This window comes from Cupressus sempervirens, chromosome 2 (genome assembly GCF_028749045.1).
Source record: "Cupressus sempervirens isolate cs-2001-9-10 chromosome 2, ASM2874904v1, whole genome shotgun sequence".
In the NCBI taxonomy this organism is placed as follows: Eukaryota; Viridiplantae; Streptophyta; class Pinopsida; order Cupressales; family Cupressaceae; genus Cupressus; species Cupressus sempervirens.
This window is the reverse complement of record NC_143119.1, coordinates 384672267-384697458: the sequence shown is the minus strand read 5'-3', so window position 1 is coordinate 384697458 and position 25192 is coordinate 384672267.

Genomic DNA, 25192 nt, shown 5'->3' with positions numbered 1-25192 from the left:
AAGAGAAGGATTTCTCAACTTCAATGTAAAGCCCAACTAACCCCTTCACCCCAAAGCTTCTCTTCCCTCCCAAGGGTGAGTGAAGCCTTCACACCCAATACACCATTCAATCCAAATCAACAATTCAAGAAAACAAAATCAAATGCAAATGGATTGAGCATGCACACTCACATACCCAAACATTTACAACCTACACCATATACAATACATAAATCTTGCAAGAATACTCTTACAATTTCCATCTTTCAACCTTCATGATATGAGAGAAAACATGGCATGAAGCACTAACCTCCTTCCAAGCTATGGTGATGAAATGGTGATGAAGATCTTTCCTTCCTTGGCTTCCAACCTTCTTCTTCAAAAACCTATCTATCTCTATAATTAGAGAGTAGGTGAACAACCACTAAGTTTGGCACAAGATCCCTAAAAAGACCTCCACTTCCATCCTCACCTACCCCTCTTACACCCTTGTACCTTTCTACCAATAGGAACTTACCCAAGTGGAGGGATGAGGATAGAAGTCATGTGACATTCTAATTTTCGAATTGGCTTGAAAATGACTAGTTTAGAGGGTCTCCTAAGTCCCCTAGGCAAAATTATGGTTATATTTAGACCCCCAACCTATACTACTACCATGTGGATGACTTATTTTCAGCAAAATAATACTTGGGATCCACTTTTAGGCTCTCTAAAGTTCCTATCAAATTTAATTTGAATTCCATCATGAGGGTGACCCATCCTAACACTCTCCAAGGTTGGTTAACCTAATTTCATAATGGGATTAAGATTAGGTTAAGTGACTTCATGCCCAAAAATCCTATATGACATGTCATTTACACATAGACAACACAAGTGTCAATGACACACACGCATTAAATACTTTACACATCACGATGACATGTCGCTAATTAATCATGATCTTTAACTTATAACACCCATGTACAACCACATTATGAAATAAACACAATACAATGAGGTTTTTAATCTTCCAAAGATTCACCTTGGCTTTATCGTGTTCACATAGGTTTGAACCTTGTTTCCCCGAATAATTTCCATGGTTCAAGTTTCCTGCACACTCAACTTAAATGTCAGTAGTCCAATGGAATAATATAGAATACATACAGATAAATGTAGAGTAATTCATTATCACATTAACACACACAATTGATCCCCCTTTCTAATCATTTCCATAAAATATTCAAAAAATTGCAATATCAACATATGGGTATCAACATTTATCTTCCTTATCATAATGAAATTACCATTCAAAACACTATCACCATACTTATAATCATGAAACACTAAATTCATATCTACTAAATCATTAAAACATATAAAATGGATCTCAGTATATATTTCCTAAGTGAAAATCACTAATATGCAAACTTGTTAACTAGTATTCTTTCAATCAAGTTAAACATAGCAACATTCCTAGCAATACCCCTTTATCAGATTATGAGGGGTTTGTGTGTGAGTTTCTAGAGTTAATTCCTTAGATTGTTAGAATGTTTCCATAATTATGTCATCATAATTTACCAATTTTTGAATGTACCCATATGTCTTGTTGTCATTATATCCTACATTCATTGTTGTTCTCACTAGAGTGAATGTTAATTTACCATTCCTAATTGCCTTTTAGATCATACCTTGAATCTCATGACTTGGTTCTCAACTTGAGCATATTGAGTCTCATTTTCATTTGGTCTTATCTTATCAACCTAATGTTATTAGATAGGGTATCAAGCTTATAATAATCAAAATCTACATCAATCTCTAATAGGATCTCATAAATCATTTTTAATAACAAAAATGTCAGTCATGACCTAATTCTCTCCTAATCATATTCATTCCTTATGGTTTATAATAGGGTACAAGTGGCAGCCTTATAGTAACTAAGCTCTAATACCAATTGTTAGAAATTGAGATTTCTAAGAGGGGGGATAAATTAGTAACCTACAAACTTTAGTCCCCAATTGGATATTATTACTTACTTTAAACCATGCATAACAAAGAAAAAAAGTAATGCTGAAGAGTAATAGTAACAATGCACAAAGATAACTCATAACACCATAATTTGTTAACTAGGGAAACCCTAGCCAAGGGAAAACCCTAATGGGGATGATATCCACTAGATAATATATTGATATATAAGTTTCTTGTTAGAGGATGGACCCTGTTAGGAGTCAATGAAAAAATTTAGTATAAGAAATCCCTATTAGGAGACTTTGAATCCTTTTTAGGAGATTCCAACCCTATTAGGAGTTGTAGTATAGTGAATGCAAGATGAGTCCACTGCCCAAACATGTACTTCCAATTACAAGAAAAGCTCACTGCTCAAACAAGTAATCGAACTTATGAAAAAGGTATTCAATCTTCTTTCTTGACTGATCTCTAATCTTTAGCTCAATCTTAGATCATAAAATAGCTTTCACAAAACTTTGCATAGATTGCTTTCACAAAAGTTTGCATACAATTGCTCAAAATAACAATTACAATGCTTACTTCATACGTCTTCATCACAAAATGTCCTTTGCATAAATACCATGCTTTTCACAAATTTTTGCTAGTTCAATTAAGACCAAAAATCAATTTTCCAACCTAGAGTAAACATCTAGGATGTCGGCCCTAAGTGGACAAGTAGTTGTTTTGTAAACAAAATAATTCTTTCCTTCAATTTTTCTGTCCTATTTCCCTTCAAACATGATTATCTCTATTTCATAGAGTTTGTACTAACTTTTAAGGTTGTACACATTGTCACCAATAGGTATGCTATCCCCATGTAACTTTGCTAGTCATAATATGATGTCATCAACAAGTTATAAACAAAATAATATACTATTGTAAACCAAACTCTATACTTAGAGAATTTTTTGATTACCAAACACTACTGTATCTTTATTTCCAAGGTTTCCTATGAACATATACATTGTTTTCATTTATGGAAATACATAATGTACATGTTCACAAGAAACCTCAGAAATAAAGATACTTAGTGTTTGGTAATCAGAAAATTCTCTAAGTATAGAGTTTGGTTTCCAATAGTATATTGTTTAGTTTATAACTTGTTGCTGACATCATATTATGACTAGTGAAGTTACATAGAGATAGTATACATGTTGGTGATGATGTGTATAACCTTAGAAGTTAGTACAAACTATATGGAACAAAGATAATCATGTTTGAAGAGAAAAAATACAACATAATTGAAGGAAATAATTGTTTTGTTTACAAAATAACTACTTGTCTAATAAGGGTCGACATCCTAGATGTTTACTCTAAGTTGGAAAAGTGGTTTGTGGTCTTAGCCATCCCAACAAAAATTTTTGAAAAGGCATGGTATTTATGAAAAGGACATTTTGTGATGAAGAAGTGTGAAGTAAGCATTGTAATTGCTATGTTGAGCAATTGTATGTGAACTTTTGTGAAAATGATATATGCAAAGTTATGTGAAAGCTATTTTGTGATCTGAGATTAAGGTGAAGATTAGATATCAATCGAGGAAGAAGATACAGTACCTATTTCAAAAGTCTGATCACTTGTTTGAGTAGTGAGCTCTTCTTGTAATTGGAAGTGCATGTTTGGGTAGCGAGCTAGTTGGAATCTCCTAATAGGGATTCAAAGTCTCCTAATAGGGACTATTTATACTAAATTTTCTCATTGAATCCTAATAGGGTCCATCCTCTAACAAGGAACTTATGTATCAATATATTATCGAGTAGGTATCATCCCCATTGGCGTTTTCCATTTGCCAGGGTTTCCCTAGTTAACAAAATATGGTCTTATGAGTCATCTTTGTGCATTGTTACTATTATTGGCCAACATTATTTTATTTCTTTGTTATGCATGGTGTAAGTAATAATATCTAGTTGGTAACTAAAGTTTTTAGATTAATGATTCACCCCCACCGCACCCCCCCCCCTCTTAGTAATCCCTATTTCTAACACACTTCCTTCCCAATCCAAATCTATGAATTCTTTCAAATCCATATTCTTCATTACCTTTCAGATACCTTATGATTCTCTTTATTTCCATCATGTGATTTTTTTTAGAATTTTTTGAGAATCTTGCCACCATATCAACTGCTAATGCAATATAAGGTTGTGTATGAACTACATACTACAATTTTCCAATCATTGATTTGTATGTGGTCTAATCTACTTCTTTGGAATCAACATTTTTGGAAAGCTTATGTCTAATAGACATAGATTTTCTAGTAGGTTTTGAATCTTCCACTCCAAACTTCTTTAGTATCCCCTTGATATATTTTGATTGAGTAATGTAGATATCATCTTTCTTCTAGTAGATCTGCAATCCAACAATTTTTTTTATCTCTCCAAACATAGAAATCTCAAATTCTTTACTCATTTCTTCTAAAAATGTGTTGCATAAGTCATTATTTCTTGTAAATAAAGTGTCGTCTACAAAAATTTATGCCAACACAATCTTCTTGTCTAGTCCTTCTTTGATATACAGACTACTATTATCATTTTTTCTTTAAAAATTAATCTTTATCAAGTAGTTATGAAGTCTTTCATACTAAACTCTGGGAGCTTTCTTGAGACCATACAATATTTTTTGCAATTTGTAGGCCATATCTCTTTTGCTAGGATCTACAAAACCTTTAGGTTGTTCAATGTAGAATTCCTCATCAAGAATTACATTTAAGAATATAGATTTTACATCTGTTTGATAAATTTTAAATCCTTTATGTGATGCATATTCTAGTAAAATTCTAATAACTTCTGATCTTGCAATAGGAACAAAATTTTTACCATAATCAATACCTTCCTCTTGAGAATAACCTTTACATCTTAACCTTGCTTTGTTTCTTGAGACTTTTCCATCTTCATTGAAATTATTTTTGAATACCCACTTTATGCCAATTACATTTTTATCCTTGGGTCTTGGAACAAGAGTTTAAATCTTATTCTTCTCTATCTTTTCTATTTCTTCATTCATAACTTCAATCCACCTTTCATTATCCAAAGCATCTTTAACATTTCTAGGTTCAAATTCGGCAAGAAACCATTTACCTTTCAATTTGTTTCTTGTTATTGTTCCATATGACTTGTCTCCTATGATCTAATCAAGTGCATGGTGCTTTCTGACATATCTTGCTAACATAGGTACTTTAATACTTTTAGCTTTGGCTCTCCTTACATTGTCATATCCTCCATAGATGTCTTTTAGCTTGATCCACATTTCATGAATAGTTCCACAATCTTTGACTTCATCAAATTTGACATAGTTGAGAGATGAGGCAATATCAATCATCATGATATTATGACTTTTATTCTCTATAGTTTCTTCAATAGTCATAGTTCCAGTAGGAGCCTTGTATTTAGTGTCTAGATTCTCTAGCCTTGTATCTCTGATGGTTGCCAAGTGTAGCCTTAAGAAGAAAGCCAAAAATTCTAATACCAAACAATTTGAGAGTGAAGACGAAGATAATTCTGACAATGATCTTGAAGCCATTGAAGCATTACTTGCAAGGAGGTATCCCAAAGGAAAAGGAAAGCATAAAGATAAAATTTCTTTAATTTGTTTCTCTTGTGAAGAAGTTGGACACATTGCTGCTAAGTGCCCAATAGAGAAAACAAAGATGAAAAGAAGCACAACAAATTTAAAGGCAAGAAGGATTTCAAAAACTAAAAAGACTACAAGGACAAAGGTAAGAAATCTTGTTTCATAGCTAAAGATTCAGATAGTAGTGAAGATGATGAAATGGTTTATATTGTTGTAAAACATGAATCTGATGATGAAGGAGATAAGATGATACTTATCTCTCATGTTAGTAAAAATGATACATGGATTATTGATAGTGGCTACTCACATCATATGACTTGTGATAAATCAAAATTTGAACACATGGAACATTATGATGGTGGTAATGTGAGATTTGGAAACAATGAACCTTGTTTCATAAAGGGAAAAGGTTGTATCTCACTAACCAATGAACTAAGATGTGACAATGCAAATTGGGTTGAAGGAATAAAGCATAATCTACTGAATGTGACACAGTTGAATAACATTGGATTCAAGGTGTAATTTATGAATGGGAAGGCCAAACTACTAGATGGAAAAGGAAATGTGGTTGTATCTAGCAAACAAACAAAAGGTATTCTATTCTACCTAGATCTTAGTGAAAGTTCATGTTTTATTGCTCAAGTAGAAGAAAGTTAGTTACTGCATAAAAGGTTGTCTCATGTGAAATAGAAATTAGAAAAATTAAAAATAGATTTCATCATACACAATGAAGAAAATCCTTAGACCTAACCTACACTTCAACAAGATCCATCAAATAACATAAAATATGGAACTTTCTCTTTTTTCTATAACAGGCAAGACTCCAATTTCTCTTGGATTAAAATGATATTCCTATTTGAGTGCATAAGCACTTCTTTGATAGGCCTTGAGGCTAGGTACTTAGATTTGGATGATTAATTGCTGGATATTACTTTATTAATGTGGAGTTTGAGGATAATCAATGGTTCTTCCTTGCATCAGCCACCTTGACTTCTATGATGGTTGAACCTCTTTATTTGTGTTGGCCAAGTTATTGAGGGGAGAAATAAGAGCTCTCCCTATTGTGCTTGGTCTATTTTGATCCCTCTATAGGTGTATTTTGATCTTGTCCATCAAACAATAACTGGACAACATAGAATGTTTCCATATTTCATATTCTTAGCAGTGTAATTATTGAATCATATTTCATATTCTTATCAGTGTAATTGTTGAATCTTTGAGCTAGTTTTAGACTTGTACATGCTTGTAAAGAATTTATTTGTGCTAGAATAAATAAATGTCAGGCTAATATATTTTCTTCTTTATCTCAGTTATCTTCTTGCTTAGTTTAAATCCCAATTATTAGATATTTGTCCACATTGGAGTTAGTTTGGCATAGAAACCTGCATATTTTATTATATATATTCCTCTACATGAATCCTCTAAAAAATCAGAAAAAAATCAAACAATAAAAAAAAATTAATCACTACATACCAAGGAAGTCTGAATATTTGAGTGCACTTTGGCTAGAGTTCACTACATACCTTGCATTTGTTCAATATAAACCTCAGGTTCATATTAATGTCTGTGCTAGTCTCTGTTACCAAAAATGAGATAGTAGATTATTTCTAGTGTTATGATGAGAAAAAAATGTTTTTCATTATGATAGACTATTTCTATGTCATCTATGTTATTTCTTGCTATTGTCAAGCAGTCTTTGTTTTCCTTGAGACCATGAACAAAATTATCTACCATTTTTTTTGGTTCCTGATTGGTGCAAATATACCTAATTTTATATTGTAGTTTCTTGATTGACTACTCTTCAACTTCTTCCATGTATGATATAGATTGATATCTTAGCTACTAGTGAAAATAGTTCTAAATGATGATTTATTCATAGTTGTGATTCTCTAATATGAGTACTTTCCTTCATCTAGGAATGATTTCTCAATACTAGATATCATGCTAAGGATCCTTCACCATTTGATCATGGATAATCTTGTGATGGTTATTACTTTATAGTTTACATGATGGCTAGTTTGAAGAAGTCATGTTGACTATCCTTTTCAATGGTTTACCCATACAACATAGAGTGTCTAATGCTGATGAAAATGAAGATGTGTAGAATGTTCACCATCCTTCTTGAAGGGGATCATCAAATGGAACTAACCCTTATTCTTCCTAATGCAATTAGGGAAATCATCTTATTTTTGTAAGACTTCACGGCATTCCACATCTTATTCTTCTACTAACATATATGTGTAGATACTTTTAATTATTCTAACTTCTACTACTAATTTTTTTCAAGGAATGCCAACCCTTGATCAAAAAGTGCACAATTGCTTTAGTATTATTGGTTTAAGTATGGGGACATCACAAACTTTGCAAGCCCAAGGTAGGCAACCCATTGTGATACATTGGTCAAAATGCTTCTGCAGTTTAATTAGAGAATAAAGTAGATAGAAATATTCATATGTTATGATGAGGCTTGTGAAATTACAAGCACAACTAGTTCCCCTTGTGACTTTAATGTGTGGTGAAAAGGTACAATAATTAAGGATAAATTACAACACTAAAATTTTCCATAGAAGCTATGTATGGGTTGAGGGGAATGTTTCAAAGATGGATTGGTGAGTATTCATGTAATAAATAAATATTTCAAGTGGTCTTAAGCCTTTGGTTTTGTTTTGTTGACTTACAATGACATAGCTAGTAAATGGCATACAAAAATTGCATCCTACTAAATAATCCACTTGCAACACTTGTATTTCCCATTTTTATCCACAAATGATTAGTATTGTTCGTTAGAAAATAATGCAAAATAATAATATAAACATAACACATGTGTGTAAAGAAACTTGTAACTCTTAGCTACTCATTTAAAAAAAATACCAGATTATAAGAATGAAGACGTGGCAATTTTTTTGAGCTTGTATTAATATAATTTTAATAAGAAACAAAGTATTACAATAGAAGATGATATAGAGAAATGAGTGGAATTGGAAAGTGAACTAGTTTAGAATAAGGAGGATCAATCTAATTGCCTCTAGAGAACTAAAATGTGAGGTTTTCATAATAGATAGGAAAAGTAACATAATCATCTCGCGCGAGCTAAAATGAACTAGCTAGAAATGTTTCCATTATGAGATTCTGGTGGCAACATTTACTATTTCATAAATGTTGGATGGTTTGCTTGTAATTGAGATACAAACCAAGTTGGCATAAATTTTTCCATTATGACATAATTATTGGTTTTTAGATTTGAGGGAAAGGCATGTCAGATCCTCTACTATATTGCCCATGTTGCTATGGAACTTAATTGGTTTAATCTAGACTAAATTTTGTTATGCTTCGACTATCATCAGTAAAATCCCTAACCCACTGCTTTGAAGATAAGTTCTTTCTTTAGAAATTAGGATATTAGTTAATTTAAGGATTAAAGTGGGAAGGTAAAGGCTACACTACACATATTTGTTTAAAGGTTAATGCAACACTCTCTGCAAGGTTTCTTGAAAAGGAACTTAAGCTCCCAAGATAAAGTGAATATCAAGAAACTTAGACAAATATGAGCTGAACAAATAGATGGAGGATCTCTTGATGAAATTTTGATGTGTTTGATTATGACAGTTACCCTTGATTGATCAAAATTGGTCTATGTGATGTATGTATTGGTTTAAGCTACTATATTTGAGTGCTCTAATCTTCCAAAAGAATAACATGTAGTAACACAACTATTTATGGAACTGATTCAATCAAGTTGGATGATTGGAGAAATTTTTGTATTGATACAACAAACGGTATGGCTTTGATTGAATAATTTTCATAGTCTACTTGATGGAGGTCATCCTTGATTGATTTAGATTGTAGTTATTAAGGTAGCCGTGGGTTCACATAGGATATAGGGATGATAAAGAAAACTACCATTCATGTAGATAATATGGGCTATTTCTCCCAAGATCTTAGTTTTGTTAAGATTGTGGATTGTGAATCATCCTTTTGATCTTTTTGGGTTATGGCTAAAACAAAATTTAGGAGGAATTTGTGCAACTAGAGGGTGGGTGGGGTACAGGGGGATTTTCCTGTGATGCTAAACCTAAGACATCTAAGGTATATATGCCTACTTGGCTTATTTGTGGCTTGTGGTTGTACACTTATGATTCTATTCAATTAAGTTTCACAACTTTCATGGAATCATGTCTGTATAATTGTATTGTTCAAGGAATAGTGGCGGTGGATTTGTGGAGTTGTGATATAGGCTGGTCCAATATTGAGATTCTTCTTTAAATTTAAGTGCTACATTATTATATAGTCAACTCATAGCTTAACATGTGATTTAATTGATCCCATTTGACATGAATTGTCATGGGATGGATATATTTTATTGTTATAGCCTGCCATATGTTCTATATATTTTATTGTTATAGCCTACCATATGTTTTATGTTATAGTATGGTTTAAATAGTATAACTCCCTGTCAGACTTTAATGGTTTAAATGGTTCCTACAGAGTATGAGAGTGAAAGGAATCAATGACTATTTTTCTTTATGGTTCATGGTTTCAATGGTTCCATAGCCACATAGGCATAAGGTTCATTTAAAGTGATCTAGTGTTTCACTCTATCTCCAAACTCTTGAGATCAGACTTCAATGTAAGCTACAAATTCCTTCCTACATTGTTAGGAACACAGTCTCTTTTATGCAAGTATAATGACCAAAAAAATAAATTAAAGTTTAATAATTTACAAGTGTTTCTTACACAATGATTTGAAGCATCTTTTTTTAAGAGGGCTGCAGATATTGTATTTTGAAGAGGCCTTGATCTTCCAGCTGTGAGGAGCACATATGTTACTACTTAAAGATGAATGATAGTTAAAAGTATTTGTCCTCACAAGGCCTCTCAAAGGACAGCTACACAAAATTTCTCAAGGTTTTGTCATATTGACACAAGTGATAGGTAGATTTCTCAACCCAAATTTAATTTTCTTCAAACTAAAGCAATGCAATTGGGATTATTTCAGACTTTTTTTGCATACTAACATCTTGGGTCCTCTATTCATGTGGGATGATCAAAACCACCAACTATTTTTGTAGAGGGCATCTAGGTTCCCAAACAGAAGAGCATAATACTCACTTCAAGAACCTCATTCAAAGGTATAGATTTAATGTCTTTAAAAAATTTATTGCACTTAACTATTTAAAAGACTTATTCCAACATTAGCCATCTCCAATATTGAATCACTACACATAGGCTAGTAGGATGTTTTGTGCTTTGATACCACTGTAGAATGATGTGCTATTTCATATTGATATTTTTGTAACCTAAACTCTAAGAAATTTTGTCAAATAGTTTGCTTTATTTTACCACTATGAAAACCCAACTAATTTGTCCTCCAAATAAAATCTGAGGATTAGCTTCTGTACTTTGCACAAGCTCTGTCCTTTGCTACATAAGATTTAGGAGTCATTTTGGGTTGGTTACTTGCATAGGTTCTTTGTGAAAAGCATTTGATTATTTTAAAATAAAGCATGGAGTGATTCTGAAAGTAAATAACAAACAATTTTTCCTTTTATATCTTACTGAAGAGCATATATTTCCTTGAGAAAAAACACTGCTATACATCAATATGTTTCAATCCTTTAGTCATCTTCATCATTTGATGCATTAATCACATTAGTCATTGCTATCAGGATTAGTCAAGGCATGTTGTTGATAGCACCTAAGTAACTTTCACCTTGTGACATCTCTTTGACGCATTTTGCAAATAATTAAGATACATTGTCTATAACTTTGCATTTTTCAAACATCTAGGCCTTCTAGAAATTATAGGATCATTTTAGTTACATTTGAAAATATTATTCAACAATTTCCATATGTGCAGATATAAACATTAACTACAATATGTCCAATTTATTTGCAAATATATTATCCTATGAAGAAAGACCACGCTTGACAATATGAACCCATAACAAATATGAGATAATGGCTACATTGTGGGCTCAGTTCTAAAGAAAACTTGATAAATGTTATTGTCCTTGCAAAAAATGTAAGGGCTTAAAGAATTGAAGAATTCTAATCACAACAGCCCAGAGTCATTGTATGCAACATGGTCACTTTGAAGGGGGCCACAATTTTTGTCCATTGCTAAATGTGGATTTCCTACTAGAGGAACATGGAGGTGTGAATATCCAAACTGAGGATAACACTCTCATGGAAGAAGATGATAATGTGCCAAAGGACATGATTGAAGAAGATGGTATTAGGACGGGTGATGAAGAGGCTTACAATGATGGTACTAGAAAATCTAATAATGATGATGAAGATGGTCTTGATATACCTTTACTTGAGAAGGCACATGAGCCCTTATACGAAAGCTCCCAAAAAACTCTACTCTCGGCTATAGTGTTGTTGGTGAACTTAAAGGTTATGAATGGTATATCCAATGTAGCAATGTCACATATGCTATGGTATGCCATTTTTGTCATCTTCAATATTAGCATATAATTAATATTCATTATATTAACAATGCATATTTGTTGTTGTAGGTTGATTAGTGAGTTTTTATTATCACCATCAAACATTTTGCCTCATTCATACCGAGAATTATCTAACATTATGAATTATATTGGAATGAAGTATTAGACAATACATGCATCTCCCAATGATCAAATTCTATATCATAAACAACATGAATTTGCAATAGAATTACCTAATTGTCATATTAGTAGATATCGATCAGATCAATAAACAAAAAAAGTGCCTCACAAGGTTCTTTGGTACATTGCCATTATTCCATGTCTTCAATGATTATTCAGGTGTGCTAGCTTCGCACAATTTATGGATTACCATGCATGTAATAGAAGTCAAGATGACACCATGCGAATGCCTACTGATGGTTCTACATTTAAAGAGATAGAAGAAACATGGTCACACTTTAAAGAAGAACCTCATAATCTGAAGCTTTCATTGGCAGCGGACGGTGTTAATCCATATGGAGATATGAGATCTGTTTACTCAATGTGGCCTATTTTTGTTATTAACAATAACATTCCTCCTTGAATGTCCATAAAGAGGGAGCACATAATGTTATCAATGATTGTGCTAGGTATTTTTTTATTTTATAGTTATCTAAATTAATTTATAAATAGTGTATGAAAATGGTCATAATAATTATGTAATGTTTATGTTCATTCAATTTCTAGGTAAGTACCAAGTTAAAGATATGAATATCTATATTGAGCCCCTATTTGATGAGTTGTTGAAGTTATAGAATGGCATCACTATGTATGACATCTCTAGATCGATAAGACATCAAAAATTTCAATTACATGCAATGCTTGTATGGACAATACATGATGCCCCTGGGCTAATTCATTTTTGTAGTACGTTATATTGTTAAGATCACATATTTTTGGTCTATTATATTGCTTACACATTAATATAATATGCTTAAGTTGCGCATGATAATTGTACATGATCTAATTATACATAATCTTTTAGGTCTTTAGACAAAGGGAAAATTTGCATGTCTAGTTTGTGGTCTGAAGATGAAATCTCGTCATTCGAGAAGTTTAGGAAAGCAAGTGTTCAATGAGTTTTGACACTTTCTCCACAAAAATCATAGGTATCAAATTGCCAAAAAATATATTTTCAATGGGAAAGAAGAGAAATCATCAAGGCCACAAAGAATGATACCTCATCTATGGAAGTTGGAATACGATCAACTAAATCGTCGAGGTAATGTTCAATTTGTCACCCAAAGTTTAAAATTTGTATTTTGATATTGTCTTATATTTACTAATGCTATAATTGATGCTCATGAAGGTCATTAAGGCATCAATGACCAACTTCTTAGAGGAATGAAAAGTTATCCTACTCAATTTGATAGGTTATTGTACTACAAGGATCTCCTAATCATGCATTTGTTTGATGCTATGCATATTGGAAAGAATGTAATAGAGACAGTATAGAAAATTTTGGATGGAAGGCATGATAAAGAACAAATTGCCAAATTTTGTACTAACATCCATGAATCCAATCATGCACTAAAAGCTTTCATTGAATCAAATAGCAATGGAGACCGCATAAATACAAGTGCCCTTCCTTAGTTATTAACAGAGCAACAAAGTGATGCATTAAAAGAAGTCATAAAAAAAAGAAAAATTTCCAATAGGATTTGCTACAAATATAAGTAATCTTCTATCAAGGAAAGATGATTTTGGGCTAGGGGTTGAAAACACATGATTGGCATACCTTCATCAAGGTAAGTCATGTTCTCTATTTACAATATATTTGTAAAATTGAATGTACTACCTATTGCATTATTTAATAATATATTAAAATGATCATTTTTTAATGATTGCAGTACATCCTACCTCTATCCCTTCCATAGTAGTTTGACAACAATATTAAACAAGTTATGTATGATCTTGAAAAATACACAAGGTCAAAAGTGTTTTTTCTTAGATTCGTAGCTTTTTATCTGAAATCTATTGTATAATTTTATTTGAAATCTCATTTATTTGTTTTTTCATGTTGAATCTCTTTTAGGTGGTTATCATCTAAATAAATTGATAAAAAAGATATAAAATATTGAAAGACAAAAATTCCATAGCTTATGTGTGAAATGCAAAAGTGTTTAGCTCCATCCTTTTTCAATGCTCAAGAACACTACCTCATACATCAAGTTGAGGAGATTGAATTGTGTGGACCTATAAAAACTAGGTCAATGTGGATGGTTGAGAGGCACTTGAAATTGATGAAGTGCTTGGTTCAACAAAGAGCATGTCCTGAGGGTTCTATGATAGAGATCTAGTATATTAGACCATAGTGTACATTAGTGAATATCTTCCAAAGTTTGCAGCAAATATCTATGTAGATTGCGTTTGGGATCCCAACTCTAATGACAAATTCGAAGGGGAGTACCTGATGGGGAAAGGTAATTTGAAGAGGGTGAGAGGTAATTATAAGTTTTTTTGTAGTTTAATAATTCTTATCCATCATCAATATATATAAGTTGTTTCTAACTGTAATACCCCAAAATTGGCTCATTACCATTATACCAATTTTGGTCTATTCCTGATAATTTCAAAGTCCTATTCTAATAGGCAATTCTCATTCTGCTATTCGCTACTTGACTTAATTGTCAGATATGGAAAACCTAAATTTGCATTCATCATGCTTATTATTTAATTCCTATAGTATTTACTCGTATTAGTCACATTAAACCTATTGATTAATATTTAATTTAATTATTAAATATTTATAATTTAATTAAATTATAATTATATCCTAAGGCTAATGTACTATGGAATTAAATTTATTTAATTTAATAAATATGCCTATCTTAATTAATTAAATGTAATTATTTAATTAAATGGGAAAGGTATTTCTAATTAATTAAAAGAAATTATTTAATTAAATGGAGTACTCACTTCTAAATAATTAAACAAAGTTATTTAATTAAATGGGAAGACATTCCTAATTAATTAAATGAAGTTATTTAATTAAACAAAAGTTTCTCTAATTAATTAAAGATTATTTAATTAAATAGAAAAAGTAATTATGAGAGCATATTTCATTTTATTAAATTAAATATCTCAACAAAATCTCTCTTCAGTTCAAAAAGGGGAATTTCCAGTTCACTATTGATCAAAAATGAGTTAACTCAGTTAACTCCTTTTTCTACTCAAATTAAAAAAGTTAACTCCTTATTTTATTCAAATTAAGTCTGTTAACTCCCTTTAATTTGGGAATCTCCCTTTATGACTGAAACTCATCTTCAATCCTGATCGTTGATCTGAATCGATCTCAACCATTGATGGATTCCAGGAGACTCTATTTAAGAGACCCTCATCTCTTCATTTTGGGAGGATGAATTGATTTTCTATCGAATTGCTGTTGAAATTCATGCTCATATTTACTTACATTTATCGCATACATTCTCATTCTTAGTTTAATCTCATTTTAGTTTAATCATGCATATGCTTAATCTAGTTTGCTTCATTTGTTCTTAGATTACATTGCATCTTTCATTTTTTTAGATTAATCTGTATACTCATTCTTAGCTTAATTCCATTGTCAAATCTTTCATTCTTAGAGGGTTTGGTTGCCTGCACCTCGATTCTGAGGATATTAACAAGCAAAATCCCTTTAGATAGAAGGCAACAGGTTGCTTTGCAGGGAAAATTTCAGATGAACAATTCAATGTTCATTCCGCGATGAATCCGCAAATAAGGACTGTATTGAAGTGTGTGTGTTCGCATTTTCACATATACATTTCTGGCGCCCATCGTGGGGCTCAAAAATCAATTTTTCTGGCCTCTTTTTGTATTTTTTTAATCATTTTTTTGTTCTTTGTTCGTACTGTTCCATATAAATTCGAATCTTCACGTGAAACTGTTCATTTTCGCACGAGGATCTAGAATCTTCGCGCAAAGATTCTTTCCGCATTGCACGAGAAAGTTCTTTGGCACGCGAAACTTTGCGCGAGACCTGTTTCTTTGTGCGAGCCGAGTTTAATTTCGCACAAGCCAAATTTAATCTAGCGCGAGCCAAATTTGATTTCACGTGGGCCGTAAAACTTCTTCGTGCAGACTGTCAGAAATTTCGTGCGAAACTCTGCTGACAGAAGAAAATTTTTTGCATTGATTTGTGTGTTTTCAATTTTTCTGCTGACTGTTCGCGATTTCTAGTGTTTCTGTATTTTTTGATTTTTTTGAACAGCATAGCAGTGGTTTGTGGAACAATGGGAAAAGCATGCTAAAGTTATCAAAGACAGGTACAAATCTACTAAGCGCATTGTGAGGATCACCAGGTAATCTTCATCAGCTGATAACATTTCATTTGGATCTAAAAACAAACACCTTTCGTGTTGAGCTTGTGTGTTTCCTTTTGTATTTCCATTTTACAACACATGCATAAACTCATACTAGGGTGTGATCTCTGTTAGTATTCATTTAGCAGGCTTAGTCTTTAGTGATAGATCTGATTAACTATCTTGGGTTATTGGACTCGCTAATCCGCCGGCCCCTCGTTCCACCCTGTGGTTGTAAGCTTAGCACCACATTAAATAGGGGAGAGGTCTACAGGACATAAGCGTTAAAGGCTCCACAAGGCAACCCTTTTGTGCTTTTTAGAACTCACTAATTTCTGAGTTGTGGATTCGTTTTGGCTTGTGAGAGGGGTTGAATGTTCCACATCTTTGGACTCACCTCACATTAGTTAAAGCGTTAAGTGTACCACCTTGTGCTTTTTGATTACTTTTAGATAGATTTGTTTTCAGGAATTAACATCTGTACACACATAGTAATTAAGCCCCCATGAACACTATTCATGGATCTTGAGGGAGGGGGTTCTTAGTGAAACTCCTCTCTAAGACGGATTCCTTATGGGTGGGGAGGATACTTTGAGCATCTCGTAGATAGATGAATCTTCGACTTGTTGATTAAGGCATCCTTTCTCCAGAGAGGTTGATAGATCACAGGAAGATGATATCATAGATCTTTAAGAGATAATCTTAGTCTAGCATGTCAGATTAATCTATTTGTTTTGATTGGGCTAAAGGTGAAAAGGTGTCAAAACCTTGAATCTAGAAGCTAAGTCCCCTTGTGGTATACTATTGTGAGTTGGTCACCTTTAGAGAGGGTTAACCGTAGCAGAAAATCCCTCTACAGGGAAAACTGTGATGACGGAACTTCAAGCGGTAATAGCCATTTTTTCCATGGTAGTGACAACCGCTATACAAATGTCCTTGTGGAAGAAATCTCCATGGGTGTGGTTCATTGTGGGTTGTCAGATCTCCCTAGCAGCTCTTGAAGATTAAGTTCTCATACTGTGTCAAAACCTCGGTGCGCCAGGATTGGAGGTCACCCCTGTGAGCCATAAAAGTTGCAAAGTCAAACCATTATTGAATACCTTAGAGAAGCCAACTTTTATTTTCTAGGAATGTGTGCAATGATTGCAGAAGTCTTTGAAAATGTACACAAATAGCTCTCTTAGGGATTAACACAAACTAAGTCACTTGATTGTTCATGCGCAAGGTTGCTTTTGCCCTTGCTCATTGTTTTCAGACGTGCTTGAAATCACTTGCTTGCTATTCTACGTGCTTGTTTATCTGCTTGGTTATTGGATCGATCAAAAATTTTGTCAAAATTAGTCGTTGTTGTGAAACTATTCTGTCCTTTCGCGCAAAATCATTTTGGTCTCGCGCAAAATCATTTTGCTCTCGTGCAAAATCATTTGGTTCTCGCGCGAAGCCATTTTTCCCTCACGTGAAATTAAAGTTTTGTTGTGCATCTTCATGTGATCCAGAAACATTCTCATGTGAAATTAGAAACTGTTGTTGATCTTCGCACGAGATAGAAACATCTTCGCGCAGCCCGTAAAACTTCTTCGCGCGACCTGTAAAGTTTTTTTGCACGAGATTTTGTATCAGCATTTACAATCTAGGTCTGTTCTAGCTATCTGTGGCCTACACGCTGTCCTTTTCTATGTTTTTTTATCGCTCTCTATTTGCAAACAGTCCTGGAACAGCGACACTTCGCTTAATTTAAAACTTGTGTCTTATACCTTGACTAGTCTCGTCTCATACATAATCTTGGTCCTCGTCTTAATGCTTGCCATACTTTGTGTTGCAGTGATCATAATCTTTAGCTGTTCTAGCCTTTAAATCAGACCATTTGTGCCTTAGTTAACAACATTCTTTCTACTATCTTGTCCTTTTTGAGACTCAGTCTTAGTTTAGCCCTTGTCTAGGTTCTAGCTTCTTGTCCTTGCCTATGACTGTTACAACTAGAAATGGCAACCTGTTTTATCCTGATAACATTAGATGTGGTCGTGCTAGGAGTCGTAATCACAACAGAGGTAGCTTACCTTTTTCTACGCAATCTATATCTAGTTTGGCTAGCGAGGCATCTTTACGGTCTTCCTCACCTGCAAGGTCATCTCAAGTTCAACGAACATTTTCCAATTTGCAACAAATTGGGAATCTTTTTTACCAAAAGGATACTGAGACAGGTAGGAGTCCTACATTCTCAAACACAATGTATGACCCTTTCTCCACGGACCCTTTTTCAAACACAATGTACAGAAACTGAACAAGTTCCTATAATGACTAATCGTGAACCTGAACGGGGTAGCCATAGTCGATATCAAGAACAACCTAGGGATGACAAGGAGAAAGAGAAAGAAAATGACACTCATGAAGAACAAGAAGAGGTGGAAATCCTTCCTGAACACATAGCAAGATGTCGAAGAGACAAAAACTTTTAGAAGGTCATGGGAATCCTAATCAATGAAGAGAAAGAAAAGTACTTTCTCAAACTCGCCCAAGAGGGAGCTAAACTGCCCACACATTTCGATGTGGAGACCATTATCACACGCGAAGAAGAAAATGAGACCACTAAACTCCAAAAACAACTAAAAATTATGCAAGACCAATTGGCTCAGATGATGCATGAGAAAGAGAAACCCAAAAAGAAATACACATTGGACACTCTTTGTTCATTTCCATTTGACAAAAGTATAAACATGCCGCCTTTCCCAAGAGGTGTAGAACTACCCAAATATGACAAGTACTTTGGTACAACTAATCCCCAAGATCACTTGTGGGAATTTGGTGCTTTTTCTATGGATTTTATACACAATCAAACGTACCTCATGCATTTATTCCCTAGAAGCCTAGGTGGTCAAGCTTTGGAGTGGTTCTCACATCTACCTCCTAGTATCAAGACGTTTGACGAAATTGCTAATTCATTTGTTCAGCAATATTCTCATAACATTCAACATCCTGTAAATATTTGAGATCTATGCAACCTTAAACAGAAGGTTGGTGAGCCTTTTCTCACTTTCCTCCAATAGTGGAGACAAATTTATACCAAGTACTCCCGTAAAATCCTAGAAACAGAGAAGCTCAACATTTTCACTAATAACCTCTTACCTGATTTCGGGTATAGAGTCCAACTACAAGGTCCACATACCTTTGAAGACATGATTACATAGGCTATCCGTATCAAATAATTTATGGTCAAGAAAGGTGATCTCACTCTTCAGAGAGACTCAAAACAAGGTTCCACTTCCAACAAGGATAAAACCAAACATGTCAACAAGAACCGAGAAATTGTACATGATGGGGTTGTTGATAATGTCACACCAAAACCTACCAAAGCAGCATTTAATCTCACAGACTGCTTCAAAGCAGCCAAAAGTGCTAAGAAGCCTCCTCCTGACAATAAAATGTCTAGGAACAAACCGAGAAACTCATGGGCAGCATGACCCAAGCGAGAGTATAAGCCTCTAGGAGAACCTTTGGATGTGGTTTACAAAACATTGCTACAACACAAGCTTATCTCACCAATGGATAACCCTCGTCCCTATGATCCACAACCACGTCCACCATGGTGGAATGAGACCTCATTTTGTGAGTATCACCAAAACAAGGGACATAAAACCATCAATTGTATAAACTTACATCATAAAGTCCAGGACATGATTGATGCTAGTGAACTTGTGGTAGATGGACATAACAAAAACTCGGACCACAAGGAATTCAAAGAGCCTTTCCCACCTTATGAAAAAGGAGAGACTTCAAAACCAGAACCCTACAATAAGGTCAACTATACGTATTCCAATGATGACAATGTCATTCACATGGTTGAACCTGTAGATTCTGAATACTGCGACGTTATGACCATAAAGGGGAAGCAAGATAATGATAAACCCAAGACACCATTTGTCTTGAGAGGCCCTACTTCCAATAACATGGATAATGTGTCTTTGCAACACTGTGCTAATGTTGTTACTTGCTCTCATGCGAAATTGGTGCTCAAAGGCCCTACACCTCCTACTTCGAATCTCAAACAACACAAGGACAAAGCCCTTGCTGGTCCATCCGATAAAGGTGCAAAACACATGATGAACTTGACTGCAACCAGTTATAGTGTTCTAGATCAATTGAAACAAACCAATGCTCACATTTCTATATTTGAGCTGCTTAAAATCTCATTTTCTCATAGGAAAATTCTGGACAAAGCCCTCACTGAGGAAAACGTTCCTCAGGATCTTGATCTTGAACGATTTCAATCCATGGTAGGTCATCTGACCTCACCTCATCTTATGACCTTCTCCGAGGAGGATGACAACTCACTGAATCACCCACACAATTAGCCTCTACACATTGAGGTTATGATCCACTAGACACGTGTTTGTCGGGTACTCATCGACAATGGCGCTGGCCTAAATATTGTTTCTACGGCTCTACTTAGACAATTGGACTATTTTGAGTACTCTATTGATCCTCGATGAAAGATCACTATTAAAGCATATGATGAAGTAGAATGAAAGTCACTAGGTCTTGTGACTTTACCAATTCGCATCAGTCCTGTCGAAAGGGATGTCACCTGTCAGGTGCTTGACATTCCCTTAGCCTACAACATTTTGTTGGGATGGCCATGGATACATGAGATGCGCACTGTGCCATTCACATACCACCAATGCATTAAATTCTCATTTCATGGCCCTAAAGTTACTATTCCTGCAACTACTAGCTACACTTGCAATATGCTCAAAGCTGTTGATTCTTTCGTCCTTGCTAACCGTGAGTCTACTGATTGTCGCAACAATAAGCTGAAACAAACTGAGCAATCATTTAAATTGAAAGAAACTGGTATGGGAGAGTACCACATGGAACCAGTGTTATCATTAACATCAATTCCAGAGTCCCCTCGACATTTTGGGAGACCCTCAATAGCAAAGAAGCCATTCGTGTTGACACCTCAGACCAAGTTTAATGGCTCTTTTGTCAAAGCTACAGTTCCCTTAGAAGATGAAAGTGAAAACAGAGCCATTGCTGCATGGATTTACAAAGAAGAGTCTCCAGTAGACCTAATAGAATAAGTTCAAGAAATCACTCCTAAGAAGTATGGACCTGATCTTAAGCTTATGAAGCATTTTGTCTACAAGGGAACGGGCCCTATTGGGTGCAATAACAATGGTTTAATAGATCCTGTCAAAGAAACAGCTCGAAGCAATAGTGACACAACTGGCCTAGGGTTCAAGAAGGTCCCTTTCCATTTGGGATCCAATAAATTCATATCCGTACCTAAGAGTTCATCTGAAGATGAGTCACAATCTGAATCAGGTACTCAAAAGGAAGAATCTGATGATGAGGATTCTTACCCTCATCCTATTCCTTATGATCTTGCTAAATTCTTTGTTGAGCTAGATGACTTTGTGCCACGTGTTAGCACTGTGTATGATACTAGTGATTCTTCTGAGGACAATACTGAGCAACTCAAATATCATTCAGAAAAGGGGGAATCTAGTCAGTCATGTCATATTGAGTATTTGTGTAAGAATCCAGAGGCTGAAGAAGAGTATGTCCCTATCACTGTTGGGGAATTCTATAGTCTCTCACCATGTAGCACCGATTCTCATGAATATGAATTTGACAATCTTTCAGAAGCGACTACTGATAAAGACATTTACCAAGTGCATGTCTATGAAAATCAAATCGAAGTGAGTGAAACATCTAGGGATAGGTCACAGGGGTCTGATCCAACTAGTGTCTTAGAGTCATCAATTACTAATGTTTGTACTCTGAGACATTTGAATACACCTGTGGGTGAGTTTGTCGTAGGTCTCGAATTGTTGGTCCATACATTTAATAACTATATTGTGAACGCAATTGAACCAGCCACTACTCTCTCACTCACACATCCCGAGCTTATAGACTGGAACCTCAATGCATCTAATGAAGACCCCACATTCCAGAATGACTATACTCTTGCCTATTACCTACATGCTATCGAACCTGTAACGTCTTCCACCCCGACATCAAATATCTCAGTCACATAATTAAAAAGAAAAAATGCAAGAGGTCTGATGGTGAAAACCACATTGTGGCAGTGTCAAATCCAAAAAAAGTAAAAACAAAAGACATATCCAAGGGTGAAAACCTCTCTGAGGCACCCGTAGATGAGATATTTGATGTCCTTCCTAGTCACTTTCAGGAGAGATCATCAATGTTAATAGAGCCAACACAGCCAATTAACCTAGGCACAGAAGAACATCCTCATGTGATATATCTGGCTCAGTCATTGTCAACTGAAGAAAAGGAACAATTCATTGCCTTTTTCAAAGGAAAGAAAATAAATTTTTCCTGGACATATTCTAACATGCCAGGATTGGATCCTAATCTTACTATGCATCACTTGTCCATAACACCAGGCATTAAACCAGTTAAACAGAAGCTTCAAAAAATGCATCCTCATGTTGCATTGCTAGTCAAAGTCGAATTGGAGAAACTTCTGAAGGCTGGTTTCATTCATGCAATTGATTATGCTGAATGGATATCCAATATTGTCCCTATGTCCAAGCATGATAAGTCTATCAAAGTCTGTACAGATTTCCGTGATCTTAACTTGGCATGTCCTAAAGACGACTTCCCACTCCCTAATATTGATATGATTGTGGACATGATGGCTGGCTATGAGATGTACTCACTTATGGATGGTTTTTCTGGATACAATCAGATAAAAATTGCACCAGAAGATCAAGAGAAAATAGCCTTCACATGTGCATCGGGAACCTTTTTTTGGAATGTGATGCCATTTGGTTTAAAGAATGCTGGAGCTACATATCAACGGGCTGTTACTACAATTTTCCATGACATGATGCATAGAACTATGGAGGACTATGTTGATGATACTTTGGTCAAAAGCGCTAAACACAATACCCATTTACACGGTTTGGGACCAATCCTAGATTGTATGGAAAAGTTTAGTCTTCGGCTCAATCCTAAGAAGTGTGCATTTGGTGTCACATCAGGAAAACTGTTAGGATATATTGTTTCTGCAAAGGGAATTGAAGTAGATCCAAAAAAAGTACAAGCAATAATGGACATGCCACCACCTCAAAACATCAGTCAGATGAGAGGACTGCAGGGAAGGCTTCAATCTATTCACAGATTTATTTCACAATTGGTGGATAAATCACAACCCTTCACAAAGGCCTTACATAAGGGTGTGAAATTCAATTGGAGCCAGGATTGTGAGCAAAGCTTAACACAAATTAAACAATATCTTGTCAATCCACCAATCCTGATGCCTCCTATGCATGGGAAACCTTTGCTTTTATACATTTCAGCCACTGAAACATCTTTGGGAATCCTGTTGGCTTAGGAAGACAATGATAACAAAGAAAGAGCTATTTATTACTTGAGCCAAACATTGGTCTCTTATGAGAAAAACTACAGTATTATTGAGAAAGCTTGCTTGGCAGTTGTCTTTGCTTCCCAAAATTTGAGACACTACATGCTTGCCCACACTACATGGCTTGTGCCTAAAATAGATCCATTAAAGTATTTGCTCAGTAAGGCAGCTCTCACAGGAAGATTGGCTAAATGGGTCATGATACTAAGTGAGTTTGACATCCAATATGTTGAACGCAAAGCTATAAAGGGATAGGCAATTGCAAACCAGCTAGCTGAGGCACCCATACAGAGTCTTCTACCAATAAACATTGATTTTCCAAATGAGTCAATTCTAACACTCACTCACCATACATGGGTTATGTTCTTCGATGGATCCTTCACACAACAAGGATCAGGTGCTGGATTACTTTTCATCACACCATAGAAATACTCCTTGCCCAAAGCATACAAGATTCTGTTTCCTTGTACAAATAACATTGCTGAATATGAAGCTTTGATCAATGGTATGAAAATTGTAGCTGAATGGAGAGTAGATCAATTGGATATCTTCGGTGACTCTCAGCTTGTCATCAACCAAGTAAATGATGTGTATCAAACAAAGGATGAAAAACTAATTCCTTACAAGCGCATGGTTGATGACTTGATGAAATATTTTGCACACATCACCTTCCAACAGGTTCCACGTGCAGATAATAAAGCGACTGAGGCCATGGCCACTCTGGCCTCCCTTCTACAAATGCCAAAAAATAATCTCTGACACGAGTTCTTGGTGGAAGCGTTACACTACCCAGCCTATGACACACCTAATTCCAAGATGATCTATTCTATTATAGCACAAGAATCACCCCGCTACCATCACATCTATTCCTACCTTCATAATCAAACCATTCTGAAAGGTCTGACCCAGAATGAGAAACGTTACCTAATCCATAATGCTTCACATTATGTCATTATTGCTGACGATCTATATAGGAGAGGTCTCGACAGAACACTCCTTAGGTGTTTAGAACCTGACGAGTCCAAACGTGCACTAATTGACGTTCACGAAGGCATTTGTGGATCTCATTCCAATGGCCTAACACTAGCTCGCAAACTCCTTCGTGCTGGTTACTACTGGCCTAAAATGGAGCAAGAAGCTATTAAATATGCTAGGTCCTGCAAACAATGTCAACTACACGAGAATCTCATTCACGCTCCAACTAGAGAGTTGATTCCCTCTACTACAACATGGCCATTTCAATAATGGGCCTTTGACTTGGTGGGACAGATTCACCCAACCTCTTCTAATGGACATAAGTTCATTATCACCGCTACAGATTATTTCACGAAATGGGTAGAGGCAATCCCTCTCACAATTGCTGATGGAAAAACTGTAGCGCTTTTTATCACAAACTACATCATCTGTAGATATGGTATACTGTCCTTAATCATTACTGATAATGGAGGACAATCCAAAAATAAAGACCTTAAGGAACTGTG